Here is an 18326-nt window from a genome sequence, read left to right as displayed (position 1 = left end):
AGACAGGGTAGGGCAACACTTTATACAACATTGAAATAAATCTTTTTAATGTGCTAAGTTCCAATCACTACTTTCTACTTTATTCCACCACTTTAAAGTACGGTTCAAAGTTTTTTCAAAGTATAGGTTTTATTCAGCATTCCTGCTATAAACACATAGTCCTGCAGGTTGAGAGTCCCGCAAATGTCTCGCGCTCCAAGATCACGCGGCTGCATCTGGCAGTGGGGCCTCCCTTCTTGCCCCCATTCCCGTGCACACCAATACTCAGACATGAAAGCACTCCCCTATCACTCGGCCATTTTTCTAGCTCACATTCTTTAGTGAAACCTCAAATAACCAAACAAGTTCCACAGGAGTTTACCAGAGCTTATGAATATAGTGCGGCTGGCTTTTATTCCTCTGCTGTCTAATGAGCCTAGAGAAGAAAGTTAGAACAGCTTGGTTAATATAGCGGTCAACCCCCCAAAATGGTGAATGCATATGGGAAATGGACAATGACCACAGCGTCGAGGGGGTGAATTTAAGACGTACCCACCACATACCAGGGAAGAAGGGCAGCAAGGCAGAAGTTGGGCCATCTGAGGGGGACATAGGGAGCTGAAGGGAGAGGACAAAATATACTACTGAATCTAGGAAGGCAAAAGGGAATTTCGGTGTTTTATGCTGTAATCAAACACAGAGAGGTCATCTCGGCTCCTACAACAATTTACTGGCAGAAGGAACACGACTGGAGCAAACCGGTCTCTGGGCAGACCTAGAGAATCACCGCACGGGTGGGACTATGCGTTCTCACGCATCATGGTTCTTCCCGAGATTCTAACTTAGTTCTCTTCTTATGACCCCTAACACCCATTATAACCCTGGACACCAGGGCCGTGGTTGAGGCATGTTAGTAAGAGCCTGTGAAACTCAGGGGACTTCGGGGATCTGGAGTCAAGACGCAGCAGGGTCCCTCTGAAAGCCACAGCACCTGCCCCTGCTACCCCCTGCAGCTGTCACGGCCACCTCAGTCCCGCAGGGGTCTGTCTCTTCCCCCTGCAGGGGACAAACAGCCACCAGATGTGGCTGCCCTCCTCCAACAGCTCCTTAGCCCTTGCTCTCCCCAGTGTTCCCCCTTGAGCAGAGCAAATGCAAGCTAGCTCAGTCCCTTTGCTGCAGATACGTTATCTTCTGGACAATTTAAAGAGAAACAGCAACAGGCTTCCATCTGGAGCAGATACTCTGTGCTGTCAGGACACCCTTAATTTATATTAATCCCTAAGCAGCCTTTATTCAGTCTGAGGATCACCTGAGGGACAAAGGAAAAATAGGTTTTACCCTAAGTAAAAATAATACAAGGAGATGAACCCATTTCTCTGGATACAGAGACACTTCCATGCCCATCAGAAGGGCTCCAGAAAATTCAAAAGCACCTCCTCGACCACTTTCTCACATAAATCCTCACGTCGGGCCAAACTACCGTCAGCATGAGCCCTGAACCTCATTACCTGCACGCACTGTGCTCAGTCCCCTGTGAGAGTAGCGAAGCTGAATGCTCCCTGTTTCTTTAAGGTACAGCTCAATCTCCTTTTCTCTGTTAGACTCTGGACTCACAGAGATCCTTCTCTCCTTTGATTGCCTGACTAGTTTCTCTGCCTGTACTGGATATTTGCAGGATCGTAAGGGCTTCTATCTTTGTAGTTGGAGTAACTGAATTAATGCTGTTTAGCATGTCATGTTCACACATTCTCAGAGGCAGGCCTGACTCCCACTCTGACGTATTCTCCCCTCCCGTACTTCTGTTGGATTTCACCCAAGTGTTCCCTCTGGGATAACTTTTCTTCTGGTTGAGTCTATTTTTTGGTATTTCCTCTGGGAGGTTATGTGAATGGTAAACACTCTTCTTTTATATATTTTTAAATTTTCTTAATTTTGTTCTCATCCTGGAGCAACAGTTTAGGAGGGTGCAAAGTTCTACGCACACTGTTCTTTTTTTCTTAGCTCAGCCCGGATATTACTTCCCTGTCTTCTGGCATCTCACCTGCCAAGGACAAGTCTATTAGGGGAAGCCTTTCCCCCAGTCGTTGTACTATTTTCTCTCCATGTCTGAGGTGGTTCTACTAGAGTGTTTCAAGTGTGAATTTACCTTTATTTGCCATTTGGTCCCTGGAGTATGTTTGATCTGCTGCCTCCTGACTTCCACCGATTCTGGAGGCCTTGGCGTCAGGTGCCCAGCCCTTCTGCTCGCTGAGCATCCCAGACATACTCATCTACAATCTTTGTGAGAGAGTTCCAATAGCGGATTCAATGTTCCAGTTTCTGCTCTGTCTTCCTTAACAGATGCTCTGGCAATTAGGTTTGCAGGATCATTTTTGAAAGGGACGTCATTTTTGTTTCGTTTCGACCTTGTTCTCCTGACAACTGCATTTGTGGCTTCCTGCTCTTAGCTCCTCTCCCAGCCTGTGTTCACACACTTGCTCTAAGACAGTGCAGATATTAGCAGTTTAGAGATTCAGTTCAATGGTGGTATCAGGAATAACACACAATCAACAGACAATCTGCCTTGGTTTCTGGCCAAACCATGTTTTTATCCCACTTTCTTCCCTTGGTTCACAACTTCTAATAACACTATGGCCCCAACACATTGGCAGAGTTGGCGACTTTGAGAGTCTGGCAACAACAGTGATGGAAATCAGGTGGGGGAAGGGTTCTCGCTTCCACTCCTTCCTCCGAGCAAGGAGCCCAGCTCCATTGCCCCAGTCCCTGTGCAGGAGCCAAAGAGCCCTCGAGCACCTTCCCACCCCGGCCAGGAGACTAGCTGGCCCACAGTTCCAAGTTCCAGTCCGATCACAACTTCCTATCTCTGAGCACCTTATGGTCTTTGAGGTGTATGTCTTGATTTTCAGGCTGGCCATGTCCCTTCGGTTTTCTCTCTTTTGCTCTGTCATTGGCATGTGGAGGACGGTGCTGAAAACAAGGCCTACGGAGCTGGAGCCCTGCTGACCCGGGCTCTCCTGTCACCCAGTGTGGTGCCTAATACACAATAGGGTTTTGATAAATAACCTGCACAAGGTTAAGTGCACACCCCCAAATGTCGATGGAATCTTGAATCATCACAGCACAGCACTAACAGTCATTGTGGCATATATTTGCTCTGATTAAAAATAGCCATGTCTATGCCAGCCACATGAATGTGACAATTTCATGTGTAGTTCATAACGAGCTTGAAACAGTTCTAAGAACACCAGCGAGCTAATGGCTACAAAACACTAAACACAGGTGCTGACCCATCTCTTCCTGACTTCCTCTGCTCTCTACATATAATATATTATTGGTGACACGATCCTAAGGAAAATGTTTCTTGGATCCGAAACTGAAATTAACATGAATCGACTCAAACCCATTTAGCCAACATCATTCTCAGAAGTAAGGCATCCTGGGGCACACGGGTGGTGTGGTCGGTTAAGTGTCCGACTCTTGGTTTCGGCTGACGTCTTGATCTCGGGGTCATGGGATGGAGCCCCACGTCTGGCTCTGCGCTCAGTGTGGAGTCTGCTTGGGATTCCCTCTCTCCCTCTGCCCCTCCCCTCATGTGCACTCTCTTTTTCTCTCTCTCTAAAATAAATAAATAAAATCTTTTAAAAAAAGGCAGTAAATCATCCCAAGAAGCTTTTTTTGTAGGAAGTATATGCTGTAAGAAAAAAGTGCCTCCCAACCAATCCTGAGGCCATCAGGATACATTTGCAAAGCATAGCATATTAACACCACCAAGAGAAGAGTAATAATCCCCAGGAATTCTCAAAAAAAAAAAAAAAAAGGAAGAAAGAGAAAGAAAAGGTCAAAGAATAAAAATTTTTCAAAGGTCTTCAGCACTAACCAGGAGAAAATGGTCTTTGATTTTTTGAAAAGGCTTCCATTTATTTTACATTGAAATATTTTTGGTATGGAAAAATTAAATTTATTAGGCTATTGATTTCAAAATAAATAATGCTTAAGAATATCCGGCTGCCGCTGATTTAATTCTCTGGGCATCACACAGCTGCTTTGATTGACAGTTTTACCTTCCAGGAAAATAAACGCATCACATGGAAGTGTGTCATTCTGGTTCAAGCTTGTTTTGTTCCGCTAGCCCATGATATCTTGACAATGTACTTTACAAAGAAGTCTCTGGTTACTTCTGGGTAAACGGATAACCTGCAAAGCTGAAAGCCTGTGGTTACTACTCCATCAAAGTACAAACAGCTCTTTCTTTTAAAAGTCTGTACATTCAAGGACTACTAATTTCCCGACAGCTGTGCTAAATCATCAAATCTTGAAACCATCCTGTCTTCTGTTGGAAATGACCCTAGTGGTCATCTTTTCTATAGAATTCCTGATCCTAGGCTGTTCCCTGATGAGCCTGCTGATACCAGCATCCCTGGAAGGCCCACTTAAAACCCGGCTGTGGCTGTTCTTCACCAGCAGATTCCCATTCAGGGATGTGCATTTCTAACAAGCTCCCAGAGGATGCCGAAGCTGCTAGCTGGAGAGCCATACTTTGAGAACCATGGCTCTAGCTTCTTTCCCCTTTCACTACATCCAACAGAGTTAAACCAACCCTCCTCAGGCCAGACATCAATGTACCAACCAGGGCTGTCACATGAAAGCTAAACCAACTCCCTTCCCTACGTTAGCCCCTCTGTTAATCAGGTCCCTTGTCTATCCCGACCTCATCTCTTGTCCAACCAAGCAAACCCTTCCACAGCTCTGGCCACCGTAGATCTCACTCTGCTAGAAAGGTCTCCTTATCTGCCAATAAATGGCCACTCTTTTATCATTCCTTATTTATTCACTCAGTAATTCAATAAATATTTATGAGTCACTATACTTAGTGCTGTGAAAAATACTGAGGTCAAAACCTGCCAGAATTAACTTCAAATCAACAAATACCCCACGACTCCATATCCCTCTTAGAAATGAAATTGTTTCAACAAGCAAAAAATAAGTCCCCCTAAAGCATTTTGAACTGGTTTTTCCAGGAGTGGAAATGGATACTTAGCACAGCTACTGTAGTCTCTTTCCTGGCCCTCTTCTAACTTAGTATCCATTTTAAAGAGTTCAGAGTGTAATAAAGATTCCACTTATGTATATGCTAAATCGATTTGCAACCTCATGCAGTAGGCTTAAGAAAACTAACTGCTGGTAATTACGAACTGATGCTAGGAAACTAATTTGAGGGCAGGAAATAAGCCTTCCCCATCTTGGTATTTCTGGAGTTTAACGGCACACAACCGCTCAAGATCTAGACAAAAGGGTGAAAGCACTCACTGCCTATTAAATTCTCCAGATGAAATATTTTTACAGACAACACCATGGTGATATATATTTAGTGGTAACATTTTACTCTTTTGAACCAAATAGACATTTTTCTAATCCTCAAAGTCCTATGAGTACATTTTTAAATTTGCTTTTACTTGTGCTTAATTTTTAAACAGTATTTATTCATATTCCAGTGCAAATCTTAATGAAGTCGTTCAAGTTATCCAAAACTAATAAGCCCATGGAATAAATGGAATTATTAATGATAAAGGAAGCTTTCACACAGACCCAATTAAGTCAATTTTATAATTTTATTAAAGCATGACAGAAGAGCCCATGTAAGTGCAATAAAGTTTAATGGAAACTCAGTCTGGTACTAAGGGGTGGGCATCGTATGCAATGAAAGCATAAGTTATAAATAAGAAACAGTCTTACAAAAAGTCTCTATTTCCTCAGAAATTAGGCAACACCTACTCATGATCAAATTTATGCACTCAGAGCTTGTGGATAGCTAAAATGATGCTATATATTGCTTATATAGTCTGCATTTGAAAAATGAAGTTATTCTTTAATTAGCATTTCTAAGCCAAAGTTAACAGCTGTTTGAAAAGGAGGCTCATTACATGATTCTGTAAATGTACTCATAATAACTGACATTACCACACAGCTGTATAAACATATTTACCATGACATTTTTCTTCTTACCGCAGGTGTATATTTTCCATTCTGCGCATTAGTAATATGTATCTCAGACTAGCCTGGTTTAGTATTAACACTGACGGGAAAAAAAATATTTCTTAAATTATTTAACTATTTGTAAAATAAAATGTTAACCCCACAGAACATTTCATATGTCATAATACATCTTATTTTTTTATTTTTATGCTCCGACTTATCCCTGAAAGGGTTTATTGTAGCTACTTAATTCTTTTTTCTTTCAGATATATTAACAATAAAATCTTCATCTAAAACCTCAATAAAATCAGTCTCAAAAGAAATAATCTGATTTGCATTACCAGCAGACATTACTTGCAACATGAGTATATTTTATGTTTTTCTAGTAACATAGTAAAATATAATTTTAAAAAAGGTAAAATATTCCATAATATAATCATATAACTAGGAATCATTTTATTAAGGTAAAACACGAGTCCCTGAACAAGCTAAAGATAAATTATCCTTTCTAAATTTAATATAAAGTATCATATTAAGAGGAAAGGTTTCGGAATGAATTTTGGCCTTCTTAACTATTTTTTTTATTATTATGTTGTTAATCACCATACATTACATCATTAGTTTTTGATGTAGTGTTCCATGATTCATTGTTTTCATATAACACCCAGTGCTCCATGCAATACATGCCCTCTTTAATACCCGTCACCAGGCTAACCCATCCCCCCACTCCCCTCCCCTCTAGAATCCTCAGTTTGTTTTTCAGAGTCCATAGTCTTTCATGGTTCGTCTCCCCCTCCGATTCACCCCCCTTCATTCTTCCCCTCCTGCTATCTTCTTCTTCTTCTTCTTTTTTAACATATAATGTATTATTTGTTTCAGAGGTACAGGTCTGTGATTCAACAGTCTTACACAATTCACAGCGCTCACCATAGCACATACCCTCCCCAATGTCTAAACTTTTGGCCTTGAACATCAAGAATGGTAATGTGTTAGGTGATAAAACTCTACAAATATTTTAGCATACAAGTAGCATATTTGGTACTGTTGAAAACAAATGGCTTAGTAACGACTTATGATGATCACTTACCAGCAGAGGTTTAGGAAACTCCCACAAAATTATATTTTCTAACAATTCAGAAACTTCAATCTTGGAGACTACTTTTTAGTTTAGCAAAAACAAAAACATTAAAAACCTCACACTGGCAGGTAATCAAACACCCTCCATGTCTCAAGTGATTTCTTTTTTCTTTTTCTTTTTTTAAGATTTACTTATTTATTTTAGAGCTAGAGAGAGCACGAGCAGGAGATGCAGAGGGTGACGGAGAAAGCCGACTCCACACAGAGCACAGAGCCTGATGCGGGGCTCAATCTCACAACCCTGAGATCACGACCTAGGCGGAAACCAAGAGTTAGACTGAGCCTCCCAGGCACCCGCAATGATTTCTAAAGATGTTTAACCCTTTACCTAAAGGACATGAGAATATTTTTCAGCTGTTCCATGCCTATTACCTTTGCCCTTCCTGAAGGAAGGAATAGACAGACTTTTCTTTTCCATAAAAGGGATCTGAATTGTGGGGAACACAGCACACATGCTAGGTTTTATCTGATCTGAACACAGTGGAGGAGACAAGGATAATAAAAAATTTATTTAAGCACAAACTCAACGTTTATTCACGCTGCCGTCTCATGCTGAGCGAGCGTCCAAATACACAACTTCCAACGCACAGGAGCAACACTCTTCCCTTCTCTGCACAAACATTCCGGAGCCTGGGAATGTCTTTGGTGTCTGATAAATCCAGGATTTAGAGTATTAATGTTTAGCATACTTGGAAGGTAATGTCAACTATCTCTGGCACCTTCTGATTTTACACAGTGCAGTTCGGGTCCCACTATCCCTACCATCTCTAAACAGCGATCAGAAAGGCAGCTTAAGGGACAGGAGCTCACGGGACTTTCTATGTCCTCATTCATCCCAGAGGGGAAAAGCACAGTAACGGAAGCAATTTGTTAGAGTCAAGCATATGCTCCAAATTCTTCCCACTGTAATATTAGTAGATATATTTAAATATATGATGTTACATTTTAATATTTACTTTTACAATTAACGCTTCTTTAGATATACCAAAATATCTACCCACTTCTTTGCTCATATTGATTCTTACCTCTCACGCTTGCATCTGGGTTCAATTTTCTTCTAGTTGAAGCATACGGTTCTGCAGCTCTTTTGGCAAAAATCTATTGATAGTATACAACCTCAGTCTCTGCAGATCCCGAAATGTCTTCTTTTCACTTTTACTCTTAAATTATTTCCCCCCAGCACTTTGAAGGGTTAGCCCACAGCCTTCTGGCACCTGCTAGTAAGTTGGCTGTCAGTCTTAGGAAGGAAACCTACCTTTGTCTGCAGTCATTGTTAGCATTTTCTTTTCTTATTTTATTTTATTTTATTTATTTATTTGACAGAGAGAGACAGCAAGAGAGAGAACACAAACAGAGGGAGTGGGAGAGGGAGAAGCAGGCTTCCCGCCGAGCAGGGAGCCTGATGCGTGGCTCAGTCCCAGGACCCTGGGATTGTGACCCGAGCTGAAGGCAGATGCTTAAAGACTGAGCCACCCAGGAGCCCCTAGCATTTTGTTTTTGATGACTATTTCACACCTGATCCCAGCTCTTCACACCTCTGACAAATCCTCCCCCATTCTCATGTTGGGCCAAGGACCTGAGTTTCTGGATCCCTGGGGATACACTAGCAATCAGCAGCAACCATCACTGCCTGGGGCCCCCCAGCATCTGCAGGCAGGCCAGCTTCTCTGACACCTGCCTTCTCCCAGAGACAAGTTACTCTCACATGTAAGGGTAACCCTACACTTGTGCCCTGGATGCCATTTCCTCGCACACTACAGAGTGTTGCCCAAGACTTCTCGCAAAATCTTCCCTCTCTACTAGCTCACTCCATCAGTTCACAAATAAGCTCTCAGTTTTTCTGTTTTAAAAAAATAACAAGACAAACAGAAACTCTCCCCTCAGCTCATGCCCAGATTTCCAGACAGCGCCCTAACTTCAGCTCCCACTCATCACTCTGTTCATAAAATATTAGCTTTGATCACAAGGGAGATCATAGTCAAGTTTGTTGGGATCACACTGAGATCACTTGAGATCACGGTTCACTACTGCCATATTGATATATCTCTAATTTTTCGGGTGAGTTACTATCCTGCCTTAAAAGTATGTTCTGGGAGGAACCACGATGCGTTTTAGTAGATGAATGGATAAATGAAAAGACATCGATGCAGACAATGGAACATTACTCAGAGCTAAAAAGAAATGACCTTTCAAGCCATGAACAGACATGGGGGAATCTTAAATGCTTATTACTAAGTGAAAGAAGCTGATCTGAAAAGGCTACATGCTGTACAGTTCCAACTATATGACATTTTGGAAAAAGGAAGAACTATGGAGACAATATAAAGATCCATGGTTGCCAGGGGTCGAGTGGGAAGGGATGGATGAAGAGGTGAAGCACTGAGGTTTATGAGGGCAGTGAAAACACTCTGTGATAACGATAGATACACATCATTGTACATCTGTCCAAATCCCCAGAATATACACCACCATGAATGAACCCTAAGGGATACAACCAAGGCCTCTGAGTGATTATGATGTGTTGGTGTGGGTCCATCCACTGTAACAAGTCTCGTCTGGTGAGGATGTTGATGGCAGGGGAGGCTGTGCATGCGTGCGGTCAGAGGGCACACAGGAGGTCTCTCTATCTCCCTCTCCATGTTGCTATGAAACTAAAACTGCTCTAGAACAAATAGCATTTTTTTAAAAAAAGTAAGTTCTGGGTGATTTTGGTAATTGCTGTTTTCTTTTTTTTTTTTTTTAAAGATTTTATTTATTTATTTGAGAGAGAGAGAGAATGAGAGATACAGAGCACGAGAAGGAAGAGGGTCAGAGGGAGAAGCAGACTCCCCGCTGAGCGGGGAGCCCGATATGGGACTCGGTCCCGGGACTCCAGGATCATGACCTGAGCCGAAGGCAGTCGCTTAACCAACTGAGCCACCCAGGCTCCCGGTAATTGCTGTTTTCATTTAAAGCATAACTACGGTCAAGTTTCAGTCTTTCAGACTACCCAGTGATACATCATCCAGTTTGCAAACTTGCTGAAGAATGCAACTTCTCCATATTCTGATTAATTCCTTACTCAGTAGGATCCCCAACAGATGAAAAAAACAGAAGCCAAGAACAACAACAAATGAAGGGTACAATGAACTGAAAGCCACTCACCAACTAGATTTTCTGTTTTCTGTCTCATCTACTGAGATAGGACAATCCAAATTCCCTGCATCATGTGACCGTATATGAATGACTTAAATTATTCACATGAATAAAGCTTATTTAATCCTCATTCTTCCCTGGAGAAGCAAGTACCATGATTATCCTCCATTTCATCAACGAGAAAATGAAGATTTACCAATGTTGCAGAACTGACATTAAAGCCTGGCATCTGAGCCCAGAGCCTAAACTCTTATGCACTGTATAGGTCAGTCCTAAGGACTCAGGTTCCTAAGGTAACGTACACCCTCCAACACGTGAGCCCCGTCAGGGTTTTAGGAACTAAATTACCTGAATTTTACTTGCTTTAATTCATCTTACGAATTTACCTAATGACACAGCAAATACTGTACTTTTTATTAAACTTTATAGTAAAATTAATTGAACTCTTGAAGTTAGCAACCTTTTGGGTGTGTAAAAACAAACCATTACTTTTTGAAAAACTGGATTAAGGCAACAGACAGCTCTACATAGAAATTAACATTAAATCTCTTCTTGCTCTGGGGCACCTGGGTGGCTCAGTCGGTTAAGCATCTGCCTTTGGCTCAGGTCATGACCCCAGGGTCCTGGGATCGAGCCCCGCTCGGAGGCCTGCTTCTCCCTCTCCCACTCCCTCTGCTTGTGTTCCCTCTCTCACTGTGTCTCTGTCAAATAAATAAATAAAAAATCTTAAAAAAAAAAAGATCTTCTTGTTCCAGTTAAATAATCTCATTCCTTTAAAGCCAGATAATATAAAATAAGGCCCTCACCCTTTGCAATGAGGACATAATTAAAATGGAGATTTTAGGGCGCCTGGGTGGCTCAGATGGTTAAGCGTCTGCCTTTGGCTCAGGTCATGATCCCAGGGTCCTGGGATCGAGTCCCGCATCAGGCTCCCTGCTCCTTGGGAGCCTGCTTCTCCCTCTGCCTCTCTCTCTCTCTCTGTCTCTCATGAATAAATAAATAAAATCTTAAAAAAAAAAAAAAAAGATTTAAAATGGAGATTTTATTATTGAAAACTTGGTCAACAGAAAAACTGAGATTGAATGCCCACAACTTAGAAATCATAAATGATAATTCATCAACTAAGAAGACACCTTAGTCTTCATCTGACATCTGCCTGAGAAAATTGATACTGAAGGCAGAGACTGAGGGAAAGCAAATAACTTTTAAAACTGCTTTGGATATCCTCTTACCATTAGAATCTAAGACTATTTTCTTGATTTCCCACCCCCTACAATCAACAGGTTGAAGATTTCAGGAGACAGCACAAGGCTGTGGAAAGACTGTATGAAACATAATTCTTGTGAACTTTGGTTTTCTCATCGCCTTACCGTATAAATCAACTGAAAAAGTAAAAGACTGTATTCACATCAAATGTTATTTCAAATAGAAGCTGCTCAAAAATGTATTTGCAACTTATTTTTTAAAAAGATATTTAAATCTTTTCTCAGAAGCATCAAAGATTAAATGTCACAAAAGTTAAACTATTTCAGTGTTAATTATGTACTTAGATAAACCAGATCAGGGTCCCAGTATGCCAACTAGCTTGTCTAATTTATTTATTTATTTTTAAAGATTTTATTTATTTATTTGACAGAGAGAGACACAGCAAGAGAGGGAACACAAGCAGGGGTTGTGGGAGAGGGAGAAGCAGGCTTGCTGCCCAGCAAGGAGCCTGATGCGGGGCTCGATCCCAGGACCCTGGGATCATGACCTGAGCCGAAGGCAGACGCTTAACGACTGAGCCACCCAGGCGCCCCCAGCTTGTCTAATTTAAACTAGTCCAAAATGCAAGCTCACATATCAGGAGATGTAAGGGAATGAAAGTAACGTAATGTGTATTATATAACGTAACCCTGGATGCAACCTCACACAGCCTCTATTAAAAATGGAAACTGTGCCTTCCCAGCCAACCCCAGCGGGCTGTTGGGGAGCTCATGAGAGACGCTACATTTGAAAATGGTTTAGGGGGTGCCTGGGTGGCTCAGTTTGTTGAGCGTCCAACTCTACATTTCAGCTCAGATTGTGATCTCAGGGTCGTTGAGATGGAGCCCCACATCCGGCTCTGTGCTCAGTGGGCAGTCTGCTTGAGATTCTCTCTCCCTCTGCTCCTCCTGCTCACACTATCTCTCTCTCTCTCACTGTTTCGCTCTCAAGTAAATAAATCTTTAAAAAAGAAAATGGTTTAAATGTTTGTGTCCACCCCTCGCCAATTCATATGTTAAATCCGAATGTGATGGATTAGGAAGTGGGCCTTTAGGAGGTTGTCAGGTCATGTGCATGAGGCCCTCATGAATGGGATTAGCACCCTTACAGAAGAGAGCCCAGAAAGAACCCTAGCCCCTTCTGCCACATGAGGACACAATGAGAATTTCACCACCAGGAGGACGGCCCTCACCCGACCACGCCAGCACCCTGATCTCGGACTTCCAGCCTCCAGGGCTGTGAGAAATAAAATCTGTTCTTGGTAAGCCACCCATGCCTGTGCTACTTTGTTACAGGAGCTTGAATGGACTAAGAAATCTCTGTCTACCCTGAGTACATAAAGACTTTCCATGCTTTCTTCTGTAAGCTTTGGTTTTAGGTTTTACAACATTTAGGTCTATGATCGATTTTTTAAAAACTGTGGTATTTGCCGTGAGACAGAGATCAAGGTTACTTCACCCATCCCCCAAGGGAGCCAGTTCACCCAGCATCACAAGTTGAAAGGCTAATCTTTCTCCACAGAATGACTTTGGCACCTCTGTTGAAAAATCAATTGGCTATATACGTGTGGGTCTATTTCTGACCTCTTTATTCTGTTCTATTTATCTGTTTGTCTATCAATCATGTTCTCTTAAAGAGGTGAATTGCACATTATTTCCTGTGTCTTGGTATCAGAGGTCAGAACCAAGGCAACCGCTGATGCTGATGTATTCCTTCAACAAGGAATAGCAACAGATTGAGAAAAATGGCAAAAGTTTGTATTTTGTTATTCTTTAAAAATGATCATTTATTGGGGCACCTGGGTGGCTCAGTTGGCTAAGCATCCGACTCTTGGTTTCAGCTCAGGTCATGATCTCAGGGTCATGGGATCAAACCCCCTCGTCAGGCTCTGCACTCAGCGGGGAGTCTGCTTGAGATTCTCTTTCCCTCTGCCCCTCCCCCACATGCACACACCTGCAAGCATGCACACGCACGCGCACTCTCTCAAATAATAAATCTTAAAAAAAAAAGATCACTTGTTTTTAAAAAAATAAATATAAGCCAAAGTAACACTAAAATGTGTTAAACTAGTTTTCTAAGTTGACTGTTATTCAGTTAACTATTTGGAATGAATACAGAGGCAAAAAAGTACCAAGGGGTTTAGCTCCACAAAGGGTCATCAGTAAGCCTTTCAAAATTTCCCCAAAATGCTTCCCCTGGCCTTCAACTGGACGGTGCTCCCTCAGACTCATCCCTGGTCAGCTCTTCCCAACTATAACCACCCCGCCCTGGCCACCCAGTCCAGCCTGCTTGCCCATCATAATCAAGAGGTATGAGTTCACTCCTTCTCTAGAGAGAAAACAGAAACCATCTTTTAGATTTTGAAATTCATCTATATTTCCATGCATCCTTTGTTCCTTCCCAGGAAGGAAAAAAAAGGAAAGAGGAGATGTCCCTACTCAGACACTGGTTTCTCTACCCGTCCTTCACCTTAGCCTTTGGGTCAAATCCGTGTCTCAGGTGGTGAATCCCTGATGTATCTGAAACCAGAAACGGGAATCCCTGAGAATTCTCAATACCATACGTTGCTCTGTATTTTTCATACATTTATGTTTAAAATAACAAGTGACAGAAATCATACACAGTGAATAATTTTTCCAAGATAGGATTATATTAAAAGTTTCAGAGATTTCCTGTAACACAAGAGATTTAATAACAAAGGCATGGCTTATTATTATTATTAACCAACATATTGTAATAAGATTACATATTTCAATAACATGTAAGAACAATCTATACCTCATAGACATCTAATAGCAGAAAACAAATGAAATGAATATAACATAAATGTCCAACAAAAATCATTTAAAAATGAAAAAAATATATAAAAGTCATCATATTTTATTTATTTTTTATTTTTTTTAAGAAGGCTCCACACCCAGCATGGAGCCCAACATGGGGCTTGAACTCATGACCCTGTGACCAAGACCTGAGCTGAGCACCCTGATCGCGGACTTCCAGCCTCCAGGGCTGTGAGAAATAAAATCTGTTCTTGGTAAACCACCCATGCCTGTGCTACTTTGTTACAGGAGCTTGAATGGACTAAGAAATCTCTGTCTACCCTGAGTACATAAAGACTTTCCATGCTTTCTTCTGTAAGCTTTGGTTTTAGGTTTTACAACATTTAGGTCTATGATCGATTTTTTAAAAACTGTGGTATTTGCCGTGAGACAGAGATCAAGGTTACTTCACCCATCCCCCAAGGGAGCCAGTTCACCCAGCATCACATGTTGAAAGGCTAATCTTTCTCCACAGAATGACTTTGGCACCTCTGTTGAAAAATCAATTGGCTATATACGTGTGGGTCTATTTCTGACCTCTTTATTCTGTTCTATTTATCTGTTTGTCTATCAATCATGTTCTCTTAAAGAGGAGTCGGACGCTTAACTGACTGAGCCCCCCAAGCGCCCCAAACGTCATTTTTTTTTGAGAGAGAGAGAGAGCACAAGTGGAGTAGGGGCAGAGGGAGAGGGAGAGGGAGAAAGAATCCCAAGCAGACTCTATGCCCAGCTTAGAGCCCAACTGGGGCTCGATCTCACAACCTTGAGCCCATGACCTGAGCCGAAACGAAGACTCAGATGCTTAACCGACTGAGCCAACCAGTGCCCCAAAAGTTATCATTTTTTAAATGAGAAATTTAAAACACACAAGACAGTGACAGTCTTAATCTCTGTTTCATGAAAAATTTCTTTCATTCTGCACAGATGGTGTGATCTCCACGCTGGGCATTCGGGTATATTTTGCTTCATTTAAACTCATTTCCGTTTTTTGTTTTCCTGAAATCCAGTATAGTTGACATACAGAGCAATGCTAGATTCAGGTGTATAATATAGGGATTCCGCAGTTCCAGACGTTACCTGGTGCGCATCACGGTGCTCATTCCGACAGGTGTGCTCCTTCATCCCCATCAGCGTTTCCCTTATCCCCCACCCACCTCACGCCTGGTGACAATCAATGTGTTTACTCTAGAGTTAAGGGTCTGCTTCTTGGTTTGCCTCTTTTTTTTCTTTATTCACTTGTTTTGTTTCTTAAATTCCACACCCGTTTCCCTTTTTAATGATGAAATTATTTTGTGTGCTTGCCCTGATTTTGGTTGTGCCAATGAGGTCAGTATTGCTCTGTGAATTCAGATTACAGATCAGTTTCAATCCCACAGCCACGCTCACACCTTCTCTGCATTTGTTCTACCAAAGTATTGGCAATAATTGCAGCCTGTAACAAGTATCAAGCCCTGGAAACCATCAGCAAACACAATGAGGTAGCATTCCAATAACATCATTTGAATCTCCTAGAGAGGGGACCAGCGTGACACAGAACCGCAGGTCCAGACCACCAGTTTGCTGTACTTGTTAGTTCCTGGAACACCATTCCCTGGAATCATACGAAGTGATGAACTCTGTGAATGAACTTATTAATATTTATTTTGTGGGTTCCCTGCGTGACTCAGTCAGTTAAGCATCTGCCTTCGGCTCGGGTCATGATCCCGGGGTCCTGGGACGGAGCTCCGCATCAGGCTCCCTTGCTCAGTGGGGAGCCTGCTTCTCCCTCTGTCTTTGCCTGCCACGCCCCCTGCTTGTGCGCTCTCTCTCAAATAAATAAATAAATAAAATCTTAAAAAAAATACTTTGTTTGCAAGAATGACTCACTGTTAGCAGCAGTTAGCAATGGCTAAGAATACACACGAAGACATGTAACAGCCACAAGGGAGAGCGTGAATCTTTCTCTCCTGCATGATGCTGTCCAGGTTCCCAGGAACGTCCGCCCTGGCCCATAACACATGGCACCCATGCTTCCTGCTCTCGCTCAGGACTTGATGTCAGTGGGACCCTCTGAATCAGCAATCTCTGCCTTGATTGCCAAACCTTCATTTTTACAGGAGAGTTACAATATTTTCCCTATTTTCCTGATTTCCCCACCATTTGGGGCCTGGGAAAAAGGACATAAATTGTGCAAGGAAACCCTTCTCTTAGGTGTTTTCATCACCCGCCCCTCCTCATTTCCTGCTCTTGGCTTCCAATCGTGCTATCTTCCACCACATCTGGGTGCCACCTTCCTTACCCCCTTCCCCTGCCAGTGTTCAGTACATTTACTATGTATTTTCATGCTGTAGTATAAATGTATACTATATAAAGATACTTACGAATGATTTACTCCTGCTCCTCCTCAACACACAACAATCAGGTTTCCACTCTCACCTCCCGCAGAGCCTGGTCTTTGACCTCCGATCTCTTCTCAGCTCTCCTTTTCCTCAACTTCCAAGGAGCACCTGCCCCCACTAACCCATCCTCTAACTTGGTTTTCTGAGCAGGGCTCCATCCAGGTACTTCCTACTGCCTTTCTGTGGGCTGCTTATTCTGACCTCTTCCTCAAATGCGGGTTCTCCTCAGGTTCTAAGGAGCCCAGCCCTTCCACCTGAGACGCTGTTCCTGAGTGATTTTAGTGAACTCTGACCCAGGACGCCCCAAGCCCCAAGTCCTTCTCTGCAGCCGCAGCCTCGCTCCCGACCAACAGATACAAACTTCTATTGCTGGGGTACTGGCACCTGGAGATGGCAATTCTGCTTTACTTCAGGCCATGCTCAGGGCCCACGCGGCCTCTGCACCCACCCTACCTTCAGCATGTCCTGGAGCCGCCTCACTGCACTGGCTCCCAAGTCTGTCCTTGAGTGAGCCTGAGCCAGGCTTCTTTCCAACATGAGACCTTCACACGCTGTCCTCGCATCTTGAGAAAAAGGTTTTCCCCTCCCCTCTTCTTCACTTGGCTGGTGTTGCGAGTTGCCATGTCCCCCCAGATTCACACACTGCAGTCCTAACCCCAACACCACGGAAAGACCTCATTTGGAAACAGGGTTGATACCGAGTAATTTCTTCAGATGAGCTCATATGACTGGTGTCCTGATATAAAGGAGAAGGTTGGACACACACCCACACGGAGAGAATGCCCATGTGAGGGTGCAGGCAGAGACAGGGGTGATGTGTCTACAAGCCAGAAATGCTGAAGACTGCCAGCAAATCACTAGAAACTAGGAGAGAGGATGGAAGAGATTCTCCTTGGAAACCTCAGAAGGAACACCTTGATCTCAGACTTCTAGTCTCCAGACCAAGAGACAATAGATTTCTACTGTTTAAGCCACCAGTCTGCGGCACTTCTTATGGCATTCCCTTGGAAACTGACACACCTAGTCATCGTTCAATCTTAGCTCAAATGTCACCTCCTGCAGGAAGTCCTCCCTGTCTCCCTCACAATGGACTAGTCCCAGCTCCCCCACTTACATGGTCTCACTCCACCTTTCTTTTGTGGCATTTATCGTATTTATCTGTGTGATTAACTGTACTGGCATTTATGTCCTCTAGGCTATAAAACAGATCAGTCCATGTCCACGGTTACTTCTCCCTGGCCTTGAAGCACTGATCCCTATCTGAAACTAGCTGAATCATCTATGTATGTACTTATTTACTGCTTGCTTCTTCCTCACCGGAGCATGACCCCAGCCTGTAGGACAGCGCCAGGTACGTGGCTGGTGTGCAGTGAGCAAGTGCACCAATAAACACTCACAGCAGAACCCAGGACTGCTCTGCCCGCTACTGACTGTATCTCCAGCACACAACATCAGTCACACAGAAGGCAACTGAGAATTCTACATGCTGAAGAAATGACTAAATGAGCCTATTTAATAGGGCAGGCAGTTCATTACAAGGGTGTTGTAATCACTTAAAAACAGTAAAAGTTTTAGGGCGCCTGGGTGGCTCAGTCATTAAGTGTCTGCCTTCAGCTCAGGTCATGATCCCAGGGTCCTGGGATCGAGTCCCACATCGGGC

The 18326-nt window shown here is 42.9% G+C and overlaps 1 protein-coding gene across 21 annotated transcripts in view; it reads right to left on the bottom strand.

Annotated features, from left to right (window-relative positions):
* Window positions 1–18326, bottom strand: part of DISP1 (dispatched RND transporter family member 1) — a 174968-nt gene that overhangs the window by 72012 nt on the left and 84630 nt on the right. The window contains exon 4 of one of the 21 annotated variants that reach the window (XM_073899817.1): window positions 13939–13988. The exons of the other annotated variants lie outside the window; for them this stretch is intronic. The gene's annotated coding sequence lies outside the window, so the exon portion shown is untranslated. The remainder of the gene's footprint in view (window positions 1–13938; window positions 13989–18326) is intronic. 21 annotated transcript variants of the gene reach the window in all.

This window comes from Callorhinus ursinus, unplaced genomic scaffold, assembly GCF_003265705.2.
Source record: "Callorhinus ursinus isolate GAN/ISIS: 27379988/994484 unplaced genomic scaffold, GSC_fseal_2.0 scaffold13, whole genome shotgun sequence".
Lineage (NCBI taxonomy): Eukaryota > Metazoa > Chordata > Mammalia > Carnivora > Otariidae > Callorhinus > Callorhinus ursinus.
This window is presented reverse-complemented; position numbering and strand designations above follow the sequence as displayed.